Below are 11,102 nucleotides of genomic sequence, written 5' to 3' on the forward strand. Positions count from 1 at the left end.
ACCATCAGCATGTGAGTACAGCACCATTACAATCAACAGTACATGAATACAGAACCACCATAACTACAGGAAAACAACCATAGCACAGGTCTGCAGGGGTAAAATGGTTTGAAAAGTTGAAAAGAGGTGATTGTTATATACCTTTTCTTGCTGAACTCAGCAAAAAAAATACAGTATGTACAGTTTTTTCACAAACGCTGACTTCATAGGCTTTTTCTTGCACAATACTTGTACCCCTTTGCATGACGTTTGGTGGATGATTTTGGGGTCTTTAGATTGCTTAGAAATGAATGGACTGGACACAGGGGTGTGAATGGTGGTTGTTGGCAGATTTTCTTAAACTAGCTTCCAAAGAGTGTGATGATGTCAATAGCACCCAATCATAGCATATTTTTCTTTTTTTTTTCCATTTTACCTGAGCAGTGTAAGAAATGAAACCTGTGCTGTGATTGGTTGATATGTGCCATAAATACAGATTTGCAACCTAGACTCAAGAACATAGTTGCAAAATGATTAGTTGATCCCACTGAAGTTCTCCTACCACCACTCCACATTAAACTGACTGATGAAGCAGTTTATGAAAGATCTACTGAAAGGAGAGACTTTTATGTACCTGTGTAAACTGAAAAAAAACCAAATTTATGTGGGTCCAGATATTCGAAAGTTGACGTGATTGAAAAAAAGATGAAAGCTGTTGATAAAAGTGCTTGGGATTCTTTTAAAAAAGAAATATCTATGTAGCAACAAAGATCCAAAATTTAAGTCAATTGTGGAGAACATACTGAAACGTTTCAAAGCCACAGGCTGACTGTTGAATTTAAAGTTACATTTTTTTACATTCCCATTTGGACTACTTTCCTGAAAAGACTTGTTGCTGTTAGAGAAGAATAAGGAGAAAAATGTCATTAGGATATCAAGGAGATGTAATGACAATACCTATGTAGATGGAACATGAACATGATGTGGGACTATTGCTGGATCCTTCACAGGGAAGATCTGCATGCCTTCTAGAAAAAGGTATGAAGAGAAGCTTTGAAAACAAAAAGAAAGGCGAAATAATGGAGGTTGTCCATACCATAATTTTTTTTTTTTTTTAAGAAATCTTGCAATTATGTGCATTCCAAAACATCCAATATTACCTTTTATCATGTTATAGCAGCACATCCTTATTGTTGGAAACAGCTCTGCTGGGGTTAATCGATAACTTCCTCTCTCCTGACTTTGTGTGTCCTATTAATACAAGTTCAATCATGCATTGCAGTGGCCTGTAAGCCGGCACCTAGCACACCCACTCAGAACTCCACCCAAACCCCTGTTGACCCTCTTTCCTGTATCTTCAGCCTGCTGCATCTTAAGGCCCTGTCACACACAGAGATAAATCTGCGGGACATCTGTGGTTGCAATGAAATTGTGGACAATCAGTGCCAGGTTTGTGGCTGTGTACAAATGGAACAATATATCCATGATTTCCCTGCAACCACAGATCTGCCAAAGATTTATCTCTGTGTGTGACAGGGCCTTTAGGCCCCCCCACACACATCCAAGGCAAAAACGCACTTGTTGCACAATCAGTTTGTCCATCCATGTGACATCCATATTACACGTACGGGAAAAAGAACAAAAAACATGACACTGAAATTAATGGGTTTTTTATTAATGTTTTGAAAATGTGTAAAGATAAATGGATGATAGAAAGATGTATAGATAATAGGTACATAGTTTTTAGATTTACCTAAAGTAAATCGGGAAAAAAAAAAAAAAAAAGAAAGACGTAGCCTCCCGCCTATTTTTGATAAACAGTGCAGGTAAAGCAGACTCTCAACTATAAGCTTTACCTTGGCTGGTTATCAACAGTAGACCGGACTCAACGCCGTTTTTATATAATATTTTTTTAAACAATTAACAAAAAAAAAACTACAGCGTGGATTCTCCCCATTTTTGATAACCAGCCTAGGTAATGCAGAAAGCTTGCTGCTGGTATTATCAGGCTGGGATGGCCATGGTTATTTAGCCATTCCCAGCCTAAAATTAAGGGCCAGCAGCCACTTCAGAATTTTCGCATCCAATAGATCTACCAATTCTGGTGCTTTGCCTTGCCCTTCCCAATTTCACTTGTGTATTGGCAATTGGAGTAATACTTATGGGGTTGATGTCAGCTGTAAGCTGTCAGTTGGAATCAAGATAAAAGGTTAGTAATAGAGAGGTTTCTATCAGACACCCCATTACTAACCCAGTAAGTGTAAAAAGGAAAAAAAAAAAATTAAAACACTCATTCACCAATTAAAAAAAATATTAAAAAAAAAGCCATGAAGATCCGACATATTCCAACAAATCCGAAGTAGTCCACAAAAGTGAACCTGAAAGTCATAAAAAGACAGAATTAAAGAAATAAGGACAGGGCACAGTCCCTCATTCACCAATTTATTCCCAATAGAACTCCCACGCAGCTCCAACGTAGTCCACATAGTGGTTCCATGATGTTCCCCGACTCTGTCGCTCAGCCTATGGAGCCTTGTTCAGAGAACGAAGCCTCATAGGCTGTAACAGCAGCCACTGCCAGGTTTCCATGAGAGTCGGCAGTGGAGTCATAAGGTTGCCGCAATTCATAGCAGTCGGGCAGCATAAGAGCAAACAGCAGTGACGTCATAAGTTTACCACAGTTCACAATGGCTGGCTCTCGAGCTACCTTCTATGTGACATGGCTAATGTGAACAGCAGTAACCTTATGACATCACCGCTCGCCACTGCCACCAGCTGGTGTCAACTGTGGTAACCTTAAGACGTAACGCCAGCTCTGATGGAATGTAGCGTGAGACCCAGCATTGGCTGTTTATTTTGAAAATAGATTGGCAAACGAGGGACTATGTCCTGCAGGGCTGTGGAGTCGGAATAAAATGCACCAACTCAGTCTCCTAAAATATATAATAAATTGGGTCCAGTAGTTGAATGCAGAATGTGCTGAATACTTTTTCATAGGAATTTGGGAAAGTTATGAAATGTCCTATAAATATCTGTTCTATTCCTCATCTAAGGCCACATTCACACACAGCGTTTTTGCTGCGTTTTTTGAGGATACGTTTTTCAGCTGCAAAAGCAGATCAGCTTTTTAAAAAACCGCATCATCTGAAAGGTTTTTGAACTCAAATAATGCTTTCAATAGCAAAAGCAGATTAGAAAAATGACACACAAACTGACATGCTCATTCTTTGTGAGGATCCGTTTTTGAGCCCAAAAACGGATCCTCACAAAACGATGTGTCTGAATGTCCTATCTTGAAACCCATTGCCTTTGCTGGGATGCCCAGAGTCACTGCATTTCACTGAACTATTTTGCCATCAATATTCGATATGTTTGTGACCAGAAAGAAATTGTTAGAAAGACACTGGCAGTAAAAGATAGCTCATCACAGCAGCCAGATTCTCCAGGCCTTAGTGGAAAAAGTTCTGCAAGATTACCAACTCAAAAAAGAACAGGTTCTTGCTATTGTAATGGACAATGCTTCAAACATGATAAGTACAATTAAACTGATGAATGAGAGTAATGAACAACAGCTAGAAGAAAATTTAGGATTTAGTATGTTAGAGATGGAAGGCCACAGTGCTGCTCATGTAACTGAGGAACAAACAGATATTACAACAGAACAGCAAAATGATACATTAGGAGTAGATGATCTTGTTGAAGCTGCTTCAAAACACTTTCATATTCATCACATGCGCTGTGTTGCGAACATGCAACAGCTGACAATAAGAGATAGTCTGCAAGAGGGACCCCGATTTCACACATCCGGCTTTTCGCCGGTTTGGCGGATGCGGTGCACTCCAGTACAGTGTACACAGTACAGTGGCAGCGCGACAAACGCCGGTCACATGCTGTCATGTGACCCAGAAGTTGCGGCGCTGCCACAGTACTGTAATGTACTGTACTGGCATGCTCCGCATCCGCCAAACCGGCAAAAATCCGGATATGTGAAACTGGGCGGACATGCTGGAAATGATTGGAAAAGTGAGGAAATTGGTTATTGCCGCCAGAACCCTTAAAATTGATTCCATCTTGAAGAGACGTGCTGGGAAAGGGGCAATTGTTGATCAAGCCACTCGGTGAGGCAGCACTTATTTAATGACTGAGCGATTGCTTGAACTAAAATAATTTCTTATAGATATGGTGAACCCTCAAGTAACATTAAATGAAGGTCAATGGACACAGGTGGCTGAATTGAAGGAATTGCTTAATCACCCATTTACCGTGACTAAAAAATTACAAGCTGAGGATTTAACTCCTGGCATTTTCATAAGAGAGTGGAAAAACTTGCTATTTTGCCTGTCCCAAAGAGGAGGTTTAATCCCACAAGGCGTTTTTGCTTCAATGAAACGGAGAGAGACACAGCTATTGGAAAATAAAATTCTTCTGACAGCTGTTTATGTGGACCCAAATCATCGTATACTGCTTGATGATCAACAGCTTACTAAAGGAAAAGAAGCTTTGAGTGAGGTAGCAGTTAGGATGAGTGACTACAGGACTGCAAGGCAGAAGAGGACTTGGGTCCTGACAGTGCTACTGCTGCCATATCTTCATCCTCATCAGATTAGGAGTTTAACTTTGACAAGTATTTGGATGACAAGGAGCAGGCAAAGCGTTGCCGCAAGGAAAAAGATTTCACTCCGTCTCCTATAGCAAGCAGATTGACCAGATTTCAGTAAAATGTTTCCCTTGCTCTCAAAGAAATAGAAAAATTCAACCATTCATCAAAACTGACTGTGCATGAGGCAATTCCTTTATACCCGGAAATTGTTAGAGATGTTGCCCATGCGGTTACAGCTTTGCCTCCAACCCACGTTAGTGTAGAGAGGTTGTTCTCTAGCCTTAAAATTATTAGGTCAGATTTTCGGTCATCTGCAAAGGAGGATCTGATGGAAGCAATTCTATTTCTTACAACAAATTCATAGACTGCACAAATGTAATTTAGTATGTTTGTTGAAAACTGTTTTTTGCTACTTACATAGTTTATTACATATATATATATAATTATATATAAGATTATATTTAGTATGTTGCTTATATTTAAGTGAAAAATGTATTGTAGTACAATGTGAACATCAGACATTTAATCATTTTTATGATACAATAATCAAGATATTTAGATAGAACATAAAATATATTTATTGGAATACAACTTTAGAACAAAAAACTAATAAATTGTAAATATGTAATACAATATGTAATATATACACAAGATATATATGCAATCTACTGTATATTACATAGTGTATTACATATTTACAATTTATTGCAGTTTTTGTGGTCTAAAGTTGTATTCCAATAAATATATTTTGTTCTAAATATCTTGATTATTGTATCATAAAAATGATTAAATGTCTGATGTTGACATTGTACTACAATAAATTTTTCACTTAACTATAAGCAATATATGTGGGAGTCGGAGCAAGGGAAATTGAGTCTGAGTCGAAGGTTTGGCTTACCCACTCCACAGCCCTGGTGTCCTGTCTATTTCTTTATCTCTTTTTATATATCTTTCAGGTTTGCTTTTGTGGAATACTTTGGACTCAATGGATTACATAGGATCTTCGAGGCTTTTTTTTAAATTAAATTTTTAATAAATTGGGGAAGTTGGTGGGGTTTGTTTTTTCTTTACACTTACTGGATTAGTAATGGAGGTGTCTGATAGATGCCTAACCACTACTAACCCCTGGGCTTGATGATAGATGACAATTCACAGCTGATATCAGGAAGATCTGGGCAAAGAGCCAGAATTGGTGCATCTAATGAATGCGCCACCTCTGCAGTGGCTGCAGATTGCTATTCATAGGCTGAGATGGGCCAAATAACCATGATAATAACAGCCCCAAGCTGTTTGCTTCACTTTGGCTGGTTATAAAAAAAAAAAAAAAAAAAATAATATGGGGGGAACCCCATGTCTTTTTTAATTATTTAAATAAAATTATAAAAACAGGCATTGGATTCCCTTTATTTTTGATAACCAGCCAAGGTACAGCAGAAAGGTGAGGGCTGCAGCCCACAGCGGTCTGCTTTACCTGTGCTGGTTATAAAAAATAACGTCTTTTAATTTATCATATTTTTTGTGTTATAAGACGCACCGGATTATAAGACACACTCCAAATTTAGAGGACAACAGGAAAAAGAAGGGAATTTTGTTACTTACCGTAAATTCCTTTTCTTCTAGCTCTTATTGGGAGACCCAGACGATTGGGTGTATAGCACTGCCTCCGGAGGCCACACAAAGCAATTACACTAAAAAGTGTAAGGCCCCTCCCCTTCTGGCTATACACCCCCAGTGGGATCACTGGCTCACCAGTTTTAGTGCAAAAGCAAGAAGGAGGAAAGCCAATAACTGGTTTAAACAAATTCACTCCGAATAACATCGGAGAACTGAAAACCGTTCAACATGAACAACATGTGTACCCGCAAACAAACCAAAAATCCCGAAGGACAACAGGGCGGGTGCTGGGTCTCCCAATAAGAGCTAGAAGAAAAGGAATTTACGGTAAGTAACAAAATTCCCTTCTTCTTCGGCGCTCTATTGGGAGACCCAGACGATTGGGACGTCCAAAAGCTGTCCCTGGGTGGGTAAAGAAATACCTCATGTTAGAGCTGCAAGACAGCCCTCCCCTACGGGGAGGCAACTGCCGCCTGCAGGACTCTTCTACCTAGGCTGGCGTCCGCCGAAGCATAGGTATGCACCTGATAATGTTTGGTGAAAGTGTGCAGACTCAACCAGGTAGCCGCCTGGCACACCTGTTGAGCCGTAGCCTGGTGTCGCAATGCCCAGGACGCACCCACGGCTCTGGTAGAATGGGCCTTTAGCCCTGATGGAACCTGAAGCCCCGCAGAACGGTAGGCTTCAAGAATTGGTTCTTTGATCCATCGAGCCAGGGTGGCCTTAGAAGCCTGCGACCCCTTGCGCTTACCAGCGACAAGGACAAAAAGTGCATCCGAACGGCGCAGGGGCGCTGTGCGGGAAATGTAGATTCTGAGTGCTCTCACCAGATCTAACAAATGTAAATCCTTCTCATACCGATGAACTGCATGAGGACAAAACGAAGGCAAAAAGATATCCTGATTAAGATGAAAAGAGGATACCACCTTCGGGAGAAACTCCTGAATGGGGCGCAGCACTACCTTGTCCTGGTGGAAGACCAGGAAGGGAGCCTTGGAAGACAACGCTGCTAGCTCAGACACTCTCCGAAGAGATGTGATCGCTACCAGAAAAGCCACTTTCTGTGATAGTCTAGAAAGTGAAACCTCCTTCAGAGGCTCGAAGGGCGGCTTCTGGAGGGCAACTAGTACCCTGTTCAGATCCCATGGATCTAACAGCCGCTTGTACGGGGGAACTATATGGCAAACCCCCTGTAGGAACGTGCGCACCTTAGAAAGTCGTGCTAGACGCCTCTGAAAAAAGACGGATAGCGCCGAGACTTGCCCTTTAAGGGAGCCGAGCGACAAACCTTTTTCTAACCCAGATTGGAGGAAAGAAAGAAGGGTAGGTAATGCAAATGGCCAGGGAGACACTCTCTGAGCAGAGCACCAGGATAAGAATATCCTCCACGTTCTGTGGTAGATCTTAGCAGACGTGGGCTTCCTAGCCTGTCTCATGGTGGCAACGACCCCTTGGGATAAGCCTGAAGACGCTAGGATCCAGGACTCAATGGCCACGCAGTCAGGTTCAGGGCCGCAGAATTCCGATGGAAAAACGGCCCTTGGGACAGTAAGTCTGGTCGGTCTGGTAGTGCCCACGGTTGGCCGACCGTGAGATGCCACAGATCCGGATACCACGCCCTCCTCGGCCAGTCTGGAGCGACGAGTATGACGCGGCTGCAGTCGGATCTGATCTTGCGTAGCACTCTGGGCAGGAGTGCCAGAGGTGGAAACACATAAGGGAGCCGGAACTGCGACCAATCTTGCACTAGGGCGTCTGCTGCTAGAGCTCTTTGATCGCGAGACCGTGCCATGAATGTTGGGACCTTGTTGTTGTGCCGGGACGCCATTAGGTCGACGTCCGGCCTTCCCCATCGGCGACAGATTTCCTGAAACACGTCCGGGTGAAGGGACCATTCCCCTGCGTCCATGCCCTGGCGACTGAGGAAGTCTGCTTCCCAGTTTTCTACGCCGGGGATGTGAACTGCGGATATGGTGGAGGCTGTGGCTTCCACCCACATCAGGATCCGCCGGACTTCCTGGAAGGCTTGCCGACTGCGAGTCCCTCCTTGGTGATTGATGTATGCCACCGCTGTGGAGTTGTCCGATTGAATTCGGATCTGCTTCCCTTCCAGCCACTGCTGGAAGGCTAGTAGGGCAAGAAACACTGCTCTGATTTCCAGAACATTGATCTGAAGGCTGGACTCCTGCTGAGTCCACGTACCCTGAGCCCTGTGGTGGAGAAACACTGCTCCCCACCCTGACAGACTCGCGTCTGTCGTGACCACCGCCCAGGATGGAGGTAGGAAGGACTTTCCCTGTGATAATGAGGTGGGAAGAAGCCACCACTGCAGAGAGTCCTTGGCCGTCTGGGAGAGGGAGACTTTCCTGTCCAGGGATGTCGACTTCCCGTCCCATTGGCGGAGAATGTCCCATTGAAGTGGACGCAGATGAAACTGCGCAAACGGAACCGCCTCTATTGCCGCCACCATCTTCCCGAGGAAGTGCATGAGGCGTCTCAAGGAGTGCGACTGACCTTGAAGGAGAGCCTGCACCCCTGTCTGTAGTGACCGCTGCTTGCTCAGCGGAAGCTTCACTATCGCTGAGAGAGTATGAAACTCCATGCCAAGATACGTTAGTGATTGGGTCGGTGACAGATTTGACTTTGGGAAGTTGATGATCCACCCGAACGCCTGGAGAGTCTCCAGTGCAAAATTCAGGCTGAGTTGGCATGCCTCCTGAGAGGGTGCCTTGACCAGTAGATCGTCCAAGTAAGGGATCACAGAGTGTCCGTGAGAGTGCAAGACTGCTACCACTGCTGCCATGATCTTGGTGAACACCCGTGGGGCTGTCGCCAGACCAAATGGCAGAGCCACGAACTGAAGATGTTCGTCTCCTATCACGAAGCGCAGAAAGCGTTGGTGCTCCGTAGCAATCGGCACGTGGAGATAAGCATCTTTGATGTCTATTGATGCTAGGAAATCTCCTTGGGACATTGAGGCAATGACTGAGCGGAGGGATTCCATCCGGAACCGCCTGGCGTTCACATGCTTGTTGAGCAGTTTTAGGTCCAGAACAGGACGGAAGGAGCCGTCCTTTTTTGGAACCACAAAGAGATTGGAGTAAAATCCTCGCCCCCGTTCCTGAGGGGGGACAGGGATCACGACTCCTTCTGCTCTTAGAGAGTCCACCGCCTGCAGCAGGGCATCTGCTCGGTTGGGGTGTGGGGAGGTTCTGAAGAACCGAAGTGGAGGCCGAGAACTGAACTCGATTCTGTACCCGCGAGACAAAATGTCTGTTACCCACCGGTCTTTGACCTGTGACAGCCAAATGTCGCAAAAGCGGGAGAGCCTGCCACCGACCGAGGATGCGGAGGGAGGAGGCCGAAAGTCATGAGGTAGCCGCCTTGGAAGCGGTTCCTCCATTTGCTTTCCTGGGGCGTGAGTGAGCCCGCCAGGAATCTGAGCTCCCTTGTCCTTTCTGAGTCCCTTTGGACGAGGAGAATTGGGGCTTGCCCGAGCCTCGAAAGGACCGAAACCTCGACTGCCACTTTTTCTGTTGAGGTTTACTTGCTCTGGGCTGTGGCAAGGAAGAGTCCTTACCCTTGGACTGTTTTATGATTTCCGCCAATGGCTCACCAAACAGTCTGTCCCTAGATAATGGCAAGCTGGTTAAGCATTTTTTAGAACCAGCATCTGCTTTCCAGTCCTTTAACCATAAGGCTCTGCGCAAAACCACAGAATTGGCGGCCGCCATAGAGGTACGGCTCGTAGATTCTAGGACAGCATTGATAGCATAGGTCGCAAACGCAGACATTTGCGAGGTTAGGGACGCCACCTGCGGCACTGCTGGATGCATGATAGCATCCACCTGTGCTAAACCAGCTGAAATAGCTTGTAGTGCCCACACGGCCGCGAATGCTGGAGCAAAGGACGCGCCGATAGCTTCATAGACAGATTTCAACCAAAGGTCCATCTGTCTGTCGTTGGCATCTTTAAGTGAAGCCCCATCCTCTACTGCGACTATGGATCTAGCCGCAAGCTTGGAAATTGGGGGATCCACCTTTGGGCACTGGGTCCAGCGTTTGGCCACTTCAGCGGGAAAAGGATAACGGGTATCCTTAGAACGCTTAGAGAAACGCTTGTCTGGATGAGCGTCGTGCTTCTGGATTGATTCTCTGAAGTCAGAGTGGTCTAAAAAAGCACTTAATTTACGCTTGGGATACAGGAAATGAAACTTCTCCTGCTGTGCAGCTGCCTCCTCTGCAGAAGGGGCTGGGGGAGAAATATCCAACAGCCTATTAATTGCCGATATAAGGTCATTAACCATGGCGTCACCATCAGGGGCATCCAGATTGAGAGGGCCCTCAGGATTAGAATCCTGGTCACCGTCCTCAGTCTCATCACAGAGAGATTCTTCTCGCTGAGACCCTGAGCAGTGTGATGACGTCGAGGGTCTTTCCCAGCGAGCTCGCTTAGGCTGCCTGGGACTGTCATCTGAGTCAGAGACTTCAGCTTGTGATGCTTGAGACCCCCTCGAAGTACGGACTAGTTCCAACTGAGGGGGACCAGATAGCATAGCCACAGCCGTGTCCATGGTCTGGGGAACTGGCCTGGCCTGCAAGGTCTCCAGGATTTTTGTCATAGCCTCAGACATTTTATCAGCAAACACTGCAAAGTCTGTTCCCGTCACCGGGGCAGGGTTCACAGGCGTCTCTGCCTGGGCTACCACCACCATAGGCTCTGGCTGACGAAGTGCCACTGGGACTGAACATTGCACACAATGTGGATCATTGGAGCCTGCCGGTAGATCAGCCCCACATGCAGTACAAACAGTGTACACAGCCCGTGCCTTGGCAGCCTTGCGTTTTGCGGATGACATGTTGCTGCTTCCTCAGAGCAGTACAGGGTGTCCAGCCAAGAAGCGACCTT

Source organism: Anomaloglossus baeobatrachus, chromosome 1 (assembly GCF_048569485.1).
Source record: "Anomaloglossus baeobatrachus isolate aAnoBae1 chromosome 1, aAnoBae1.hap1, whole genome shotgun sequence".
NCBI lineage: Eukaryota > Metazoa > Chordata > Amphibia > Anura > Aromobatidae > Anomaloglossus > Anomaloglossus baeobatrachus.